Source organism: Vespa velutina, chromosome 4 (genome assembly GCF_912470025.1).
Source record: "Vespa velutina chromosome 4, iVesVel2.1, whole genome shotgun sequence".
NCBI lineage: Eukaryota > Metazoa > Arthropoda > Insecta > Hymenoptera > Vespidae > Vespa > Vespa velutina.
The window spans coordinates 3,677,547-3,683,621 of NC_062191.1; the positions used below are offsets into that span (position 1 = coordinate 3,677,547).

A 6,075-nucleotide genomic window follows, 5' to 3' on the forward strand; every position below is an offset into this window, starting at 1 on the left:
AATTAATAAATAAAACAACGAAGTATGAAATCACATTGTCAAGGTCAACATTCAACTAAACAAAACATAAATAAATATATATATATATATATATATATATATATATATATATATATATATATTTATATCTCAGAAATGTTTGACCTGTGTTTACTAAGATTTTTTTACTCAGTATAGTACGTTCTACGCATTGCATAAATTTTGAATGTTTTTTTTGAACATCCTGTATGTATATGTGTGTGTGTGTATCTATAAAATAATTTCTATATGTATATATATATAATATAATATATATATGTGCGTGTATATATATATATGTGTGTGTGTATATAAAATAATTTCCATTAAACTTCGATTGGCTCGTCGAGAAACTAATAATTATTTACGAACGTGAGCATAAAGTCGCGAGATAATCTTTGATAAAAAGTTTAAATGAACTGGATATATATATATAATGAGAGAGAGAAAGAGAGATAGAGAGAGTAGAGAAGATAGGAACCTGATCTGCATGGATCTTTCTAACGGTGGGCTGGATCGGAAGCGAGGCCAACATGAGTCACGTTGTCGATCCTCGTCTCACGATATATATCGAGAGAGAGAGAGAGAGAGAGAGAGAGAAAGAGAGTAAGAGAGAGAGAGACGAATTCCTGCTTTACGTGCGAACGAAAGAACGATCCTTTTCCGTATGCTCTTGCATAAGATACTACATGAAACGACGAATGGCCGTCATTATGGTACCGGTATGAAATACCAGACGATGCTAACGATTTTCGATCAGCGACCAAAGTTCTGCCACCTTTTATTAATTTCTAAAAATACACGTTATAGTTGCTGTCATCACCTTCATAAAAATTGCTTCTTTTTTTTTTTCTCCCCATTACACTAATCGGACCAATTCGTTGGATCGTTTCGTATTAATTACAATCATTAATGTGTTTGTTAACGTAAAATTGATTTTACGTAATCGCGTCATTTTTATATACTGACATGTGATAGATATTATATAAATTAATTATTACATAAATAAATAAATATATATATATATATATATATATATATATAAAATATTATTTGACTATATTATGTAACATTTTTATTTTTACATTATAATTTCTACAGATATATGGCAAATAATATATTATTATAAATTTGTTTTATCATAATATTATATAATACATCAAGTAAGATATATTGATATAATATATTAATCAAATATGTTAAATATAGGGTGAAGCAAAAGTTCTTGGATTTTTAAGATTGTAATCTATAGAATACGATATTTTATCACCCTTATCTTTATATATTCGTCTTCTTCTTCTTATTCTTCTTCTTCTTTGGCAAAATGATCTTTTATAAAATAGAAAACGTTTGATTATATATGACGGCCATATAAGTAACCCGTCCCACACTCAATCTAATCACTCATAACGCGTTCGATGATGGAGACCGTGTGAAGGTTGTTTTAATTAATACATAGAACGAACACTCTGCAAAATGATCCCATCGTACGTGATATCGAATCAATTAGCCTACGTACATATTCATACCCTATTTTTTATTCACGTTATAACAACAATAATAATAATCCATATTATTATTTATACATTGAAATTTTCAATAAAAAAATTTAGAAGAAAATTATTTTAAAAGTTAGATAAAGATAAATGTTATTAATGAATAATAAAAAAAAAAAAAAAAAAAAAAAAGAAAAAAGAAAAAAAAATTTACATTTTACTAGAACGAAAAAATAAAACTAATTAAATGCGCGTATAATATGATTAAAAACGAATCATTAATTTTCGTTAATAATTTAATTAATATTATCATATTCATATATTAATTATATAAAGGTATATGTATATGTATATGATAACGTTAAAAATATATATTTAATATTATATTATTAAATGTATAAAACATGTGTATAAATTGGAATAAGATGAATCGTGTTAATAAATAATTAAAACAACAAAAAAATTAACAAAGCGAAATGCGCAAAATTAGACCAAAAAATTCAACCTAAATACGTGTATTATGATTAGAAATATATATCATTAATTTTTAGTAATAACTTTATAAAAAAAAAATTTTTAATATATATATATATATATATATTATAATAATTAATTATATAATACTTTATTATTATATTTTATTTGTCCTTTGCTTCTTTTTTGTTTCTTATTTTTTTTTTTTAATCGATTTAACTCGTTAAAGATTTTATTTATATGCAGATATGAAATTTTGTCTTTCCTTTTTGTCACTTTTCATAATCTTTCTTTTCTTTTCTTTTTTCCAGATTTTAGGTTAGGTTCTTCCTTTCGTTCTTCCTCTTCAATCGAAACTAAACTGACTTACGAAATATAGTAAGCTGAAATGAAGGGAAATATAGAGGAGTGTACTCGAGCTAATTCGCACGCATCGCCTTCTCTAAGTTCGTGCACCTGTGAGCTTCGTTCCACTCTCGTAATTCTCAACTAAATAAAAGAAGTATCGTTTCGTGACTGACCTCTTCTTCTTCTTTCTTCCTTTCTTCAGTCATCTTCTCTATTCTTTCTAATTTCTTTTTTTTTTTTTTCTTTTTCGTAGATACATACTACATATATACATAGATATATACATATGTACATAAGGACGAAAGCAGAAACCGAGAACTTAACCTAACAACATACGCGTATACGTAAAATAAAAATCATTTATATTCTTTATATATTATAAATATTCCATAACAATTTCAAAACACCATTATGTAAACAGCATTATATAAAGCATTGAATTATTTTCATAAAGATAATTTAATATCACGAAATAAATTTCATATATATATATATATATGTATATATATAGTGTGCACATTCTATATATTTTATTTTAGATATTATTTCATTGTAATAATTCTACAGGTTCTATTCATACTATTTCATTGATAATTTATTAAAACGAGAATTTAATGTAACTGATGAAAAAAAAAAAAAAGAAAAAAAGAAAAGAAAAAAAAAAGAAAAAGAAAAAAAAGTTTATATATACTTTTCTTTTTGTACACCCTATATATTATTATAAATGTTATCTCCAAATCAATTATTATAATAATTCCAAATTATTGTATCGAGACTATTCATTATTTTCGAAACAAAATAATTTAATCTAAAAGATCGTACAAACAAAATTTTATATAAAAATTATATAATTTTTATATTTTTTATATAATAATATAAAATTTTATATATTTTACAAATTTTATATATATATCGTTTAAACCAAAATTGTCTTACACATTTATTATTTCATTATAATGCAATAGAAACCGTAATTACGATTAGAATGTATGAACTAGTTTCCACGAGCCAATCTACGGGACCTCTTACAAAATTCCACTAACTTGTTCCACGGTTGAAACGTTCTCGTTACTGGACACGTTGAAACGTTATCGTTATATATATAGTTACTAATTCAGCATTTCATACAATCTCTTTGCATATATTTTGTAAAGACATTTTTTTTTTTTCATTTATATTCTGTGATAATGTCTCATCGAACGAAAAATTATAATAATAATCTGGCGAGACAAAAATTAATACGAAGTAATTCTTTTTTTTTTTTTTTTTTTTTTTTTTTTATTTGAACCAAAAAAAATATTTTAATATCTTCTTCCGATAAGTCGTTGATGGATCGTAAATATTTTTATACGATCGAAAACGACGATAATGTATAGTAACAGAATGAATGAACACAAATACGGCCGGTAACACATAATACATACATATGTTACGATAGATCGAATTCTAATTTTCGATAACAAGAATAGGATACATATCAATGACTTTTTATATACTTACATATAACGAAATAATCGATAAAAGTTCGTATAATCTCTGATCGTAATCGTTTGTTAAATATTTTTCGATGAATTAAGAAACACATTATCTCCATTATCAATTATCATGTCTGTACTGTGTAAAAAAAAAAGAAGAAAAAAAAGAAGAAAAAAAAGAAAAAAAAAACAACTAAAGTCAAAACGTATATAGAAGAGAAAAAATCATAACGACAAATAATATGTTTTATTATATATTAATTACAGATTAAGATTAATTAAATTTAAGAAAAAAAAAAAAAAGAAAAGAAAAAAAAAGAAAAAAGACATTATAAATATTTTAACAAAATGTTAAACGTTTGTAAGGTTAAGTTTTTTCGTATGAATTTTCTTTTTTTTTTTTTTTTTTTTTTTACTTCGCATTAAAACCATTCCAATCGAATCGAAAGGAAAGTGATACAATTAAACGTAATCAGTTAAAACCTTTTAGATAATTTTTTATTGAATTTTATCAGAACGGCATTTTCTTCAAGCAAATATCATTTACCAGAGATAGCAAGAGAATTAGCTTGCATTAGCGACGAGGACACAACGGCGATGAAGCCGTATGTTCGACATTGGTATGGAAAAGAAATAGTATTTGGATATTGTTTTTCTAGTAACTTCGAGGATAATCGATAAGCCTAATATATACATATATACACACACAAACATACATATATATATATATATATATATATATACACATACATATATATATTTGGAATAGGTAAAAAATAAATGACGATTAATTGTCGAATAAAAGAACTTATTAAAATAAAAGTAAAAAATACTTTCGAAACTATACGTAAGAAGACAAATTGACTTCCGGCTTATACGTTGTACTTATTACCGACTATTTTAAATTTATTTATAAGTATTGTATATACATATATATATATATATATATATATATTACTTGTTTAAAGTTTCAAGTAAACTTGTCTCGAAATAACAATGAAATAGAATAACTTGTTTGTTAAACTTACATCGTTAGTGAATTCGTTGATCGTGCTTCAAAACATACACGACGAACTTCTAAATCACAGTAGATTAATACGAGAGGTATACATATACGTTTATATCAGATATAATTAAGAAAAATAAAAAAAAAAAAGTAATAGTAATCAATTACACAAAAGAATAAAGAGAATACTAAATACCGTACCGCACGGCACGGGGACCGACACGCAACTGTCGATGTGATTCGTAAAGTCAACTTCCTTCGTTCGGTAATCTTCGTACGTTTTCGTCTTTCTTACTCGGCAAATGGATGATCGTTTGTTGGAAACGGTATCCTGTAAAAATCGACGTGAAAATATGATTGAGTTGACGTTCGAAATAAATCCTTTAGAAATTTTTTTCAATTATAGACTTCGGAAATAAATTATTATTATAAATGTACGAATTATCATATACAATTTTATGATATAATCGTTTAAACGACAGACCGATCCACGAATACGTGACATGAATAGTAGTACACTTGGTCCTATATATTTATATAAGGTGTACAGAAAGTTTATAATTTATTATTTTACAATGCCAATAATATTTTAAAATATTTTTTTACTGATACTAATGAATATAGTTTATATTATTATATAGTGTTAATCAATATAATAATATACGTTATACAGAAATATATGAGTTCTTAAATTACATACTTATGTATTGATACAATTACTTTTTTTTATTTTTATCGTATTCATTTCATATTGATATATTTTTAATATAGAATTTTTAAAAATTTTTCTCTACCCAATATATGTTCGTAGATTTTGATTACTGTAAAATTGGCCCTTGATCGACTATCGAAAGTAAAATATTTTATTTGTGAATTTAGAACACCCTGTAGAATAAAATGCAAGTGTATACTTAATGGTAATTAAATACTGACATCTTACGGATATATTTGAAACGATATAATTGACGGAGCAAGTCAGGAAGATAAGTATGTTGTATACATTATCGACAATTAAAAGTCATAATTTCTACTTTATCGATTGATAAAAAGTTCATTATTCTTAAGTTTCTTTATTGTTTAAAGAGAAAGTTTTAGTTTATATTTTAATAATATGAATATATTGTATAAATTATATTATAAGGAAAAAATTTTAATATTTTTATAAATGAAAAATATAAAAATTTTAAACTCATATAAATTTTTTTTATCGATCGATTCTCAAATGCAAATGGTATTAACAAAAAATTATATTATTAAA

General features: G+C 24.4%; 1 long non-coding RNA gene across 1 annotated transcript; it reads right to left on the reverse strand.

Moving 5' to 3' along the window:
* Positions 1-2,216: 2,216 nt before the first annotated feature.
* On the reverse strand, positions 2,217-5,298 carry LOC124948417. Its single transcript, XR_007100718.1, has 3 exons — positions 5,270-5,298; positions 4,840-5,148; positions 2,217-2,660 (listed from the first exon to the last, which is right to left on the reverse strand). It is a non-coding gene; the product is annotated as an uncharacterized LOC124948417 (long non-coding RNA).
* Between the last annotated feature and the right edge of the window lie 777 nt (positions 5,299-6,075).